We start from the raw sequence: 3,335 nt of genomic DNA on the forward strand, positions 1-3,335 counted from the left end.
CTTGCAAGGTGTCATTATTTGTGATGTGGACAGTCCAAGAGTCAAGTGGAATGCCTAACTAGTGATGCTGACCAACGAATAGTTTGTGTTTTCTTTTTCACTAGTGAGGTTGGGCTCACGTATTTTACACACACTATCCAGAGGGTGACGCTGGGGAGCTCGGGTGGCACAGTCTGCAGACGTTTGTGCTCCTAACTCAAAGGCCGTGACTCTCTTGGTGGTTCAAGTTCACCAATGACTCTGCAGAAGACAGGCCATCTCCTCCTGTGCCACTGACGGCCTGGGACACCCACGGGAGGTCCAGCTGTGAACTGATTCCGTCTTGATGGCAAAGAGTTTTAGTCCCTGGACTCAGTGAGATGGACTGAGAAAGTGGCTTAAACACAGCAATGATTACGAGAACAGTACAGGGTGGAGCAGTGTTGGGCATCACTCTGTTGGACACAGAACTGTTAAGAGTTAGAGTCAGTTCAGCCGCACCGAATAACCATGGTGCGTGATTTTTAAACAGACCAGAACAAAACAAAGCAAAAATTCCAGTTTCTCCTGCCTGAGTCAGGGCAGGGTGAACAACACCAAAACACCGGTTAAAATGGCTGACGCTCACTCTAATTAACCGCCTTTGTCAAGTTCAAGGCTTGCCAGGGGAGACATCTTGGCTAGCTTAGCAAGGAGAGGAACCGCATGGGGAGCGACCACAGATGTTAGCACATGCCACGAAGCTTGGAGCAGGAGCCCCCGGGGACTACGGGCTCACAGAGCTAAGCACAAATGCTGATAGATATTCAGCCAAGTCAACTGCCAATTACGCATCTCAAGAATCGCAGGAAGGCAGGCTAGGTAGAGGAATTTAATTAATTGCCTTCCATTCCTCTTCATCCACAAACCAGGTCGCGGCTCTTCAAAAGCCTCAGGATGTCGGCTTCACAGCACAGCCAAGGTGTGAAGGTGGAAACTGTGGTTGCACACTTGGCAGTCACAGGAGTGCAGTCCAATTCTGGGATTAAAAGCTATCGTCTGAATCCAGGAGACAGTTACCTACCTTGCAGGTGCTGGGGAGGTGCTGAGTAGCTGACCAAAAGCCAGGGCTCAATTGCTTTGATTATAGCGCAGGATAGTGGTAACCAGAGAAGGTCCAGAGTCACACAAGTTTGAGGGGAAACATACCCCTCCTCTGTTATCCCACAAGGGGGTCTGGAGGCACAGTCTGTAGGGGTTTGCACTGCTAATCCAAAGGTCGTGCCTCTCTGCTGGGTCTAATTCACCAGCTGCTCCACCGGAGAAAAGACGGGCAATTGACAATCCTCCCCGTGCTATTTACAATATCCTACAAGCCCAAGGTGGGTGACTTTTAATCTTTGGCCCTCAGGCCTGCTTCTCATTGTTTTTGTTCAAACAGTCTTCTAGGTCGTATAGCCCTGGTGTGTCTACTTGCCATACAGAGGTAACTTGTAGTTGCTGCGAAGCTAAACACTGTGACACTGATGTATCAAATGCGATACTTATTACCCATAGTGGACAGTGTTGGGTGGCGTTCCCTGGTTAAAATAAGCTTGAAAACAGGAGTGGCATCCACTTCCGAAAATAACTTGCCTTGGGAGACCATACGGATCTGGAGAAAGGATGAAAGTCACACAAATCTTGAGGACTTTTGTTCACAGGGTCGCTGAGTCACCTACGACTCGACGGGACTTAACAACATCATCAAACCCACTGGAGGGTGGGTCAGTTATGCTTCTGTGTCAACAGCAACGAGCTTGAGCTTTATTACCTGCCCCGAAGGAGCTCTGGTCGTGCCGTCTGTAGCACCCTGTGCTGCTAACCTCTCCAGTGAGTCCCAGCTACCAGATGCTCTGTGGGAGAAGGAAGCTGCTGGAGGACAGGTATCAGCTGTCATCAGCTCAACCACAGCTCAGCTTCTGAATCACTGGGTGATTTTGCTGGTTAGTTGCTACTCAGAACTTGTTTCCTCATCTCTTAAACAGGGATAAGGATGCCTGTCTTACTTGGTTGCTGGGATGATTGCACTTGACAATGGAAGTAAAAAACTTTGCACAGTGGTGGCACCCAGCAAATGCTCTAAGTGTAAACTGCCATACGCCTCTCTGTGAAACACGTCTTTGTTTTATCGTGGCCCGCGTGTATTTTCATCAATTTCTACACTTCATGGTCGGATTGATGAGAGTCCCCAAACACCACTTTATGTGTGTGTGCAGAGATCTGCACCTTTAGGATTGCAAATGAAGCAAAGCTGTTGTTATCAATGCTACTTAGACCTTCCCAGATTGTGAGCTTGGTCAGCCCTTCGTGTTTGAAATACTTCATTTTATATGAGAGGCCCAGGCATTGTCAATCGCTTGGCAGATTGCTTTAATCTATAGCAGTATCTTCACTGTAACTAAAGCCCAAGTAATCAAGCTTTCTCTTTTTCCTCCCCTGGAAAACAAGACCCCATTAATCCACTGCCATATGGACTCACAGTGACCCTCCACCAGGTTTCTGAGATTCCAAATCTTCACAAGAGCAGCCCAGCCCTCACCATTCTCCTCTAGAGGTGGCAGATTCCCAAAGTAATCTTTGTGAATATGCTGGGCTGGCCACATAGCTAATGTGACCATTGCCATCTCCCATAGCACATGACAATGAGCACAGAAAAAAACCACAGCAAGGCCTACAGGATTTCCAAAGATTCACACAGACTGCCTTCCTGGGCAGGAAAAAGGCTTCGGGCACTAAGGAATTTTCCATTATTTAAATGTGGCAGTTCTTTTATTCATATAGGCTGAGTGCTGGATAACTGGTGCAGAGTGTCACTAAAATAAAAAGGCCCGATCATGCAAAGGCAGGCAGGGTCCTGAATTCCTCCTGCAATGTAGTTAGGTGCCATCGAGTGGAGTATGACCCACAGCGATTCTATGAACAGGGGATTGGAACCCTGCCCCATCCTGTGCCATCTTCACACTTCTTGACACACTAGAGCCCACTGTGGCAGTCACTACATCAGTCCACCTGGTCCTGGTCATCTTCTTGTTAGGACACAGAATAAAGCTCATGTGTCTGAGCTTCAATTCTATCCCTACCAAGGAAATATGAAATATCCATTCATGAAATAATGTTATGCACCGTCAAGTCAGAACAGACTGAAAGTTGACCCATCGTTGGTTTTCAGTGGCAGTACAACACACAGGAAGGGATTGCCCATTTGTCTCCTGAGGAGCAGCTAGTGGATTCGAACTGCTGGCTTTGAGTCAGCAGTACAACTCCTTACTCACTAGGCCACCAAAGCTCCCTTTGAAAGAAAGAGTGTTATGTGAACTGTAAAGTGTCATGCAAAT

The sequence above is a fragment of the Elephantulus edwardii genome, unplaced genomic scaffold, assembly GCF_000299155.1.
Source record: "Elephantulus edwardii isolate Elephantulus edwardi_28Jun2011 unplaced genomic scaffold, EleEdw1.0 scaffold00653, whole genome shotgun sequence".
NCBI lineage: Eukaryota > Metazoa > Chordata > Mammalia > Macroscelidea > Macroscelididae > Elephantulus > Elephantulus edwardii.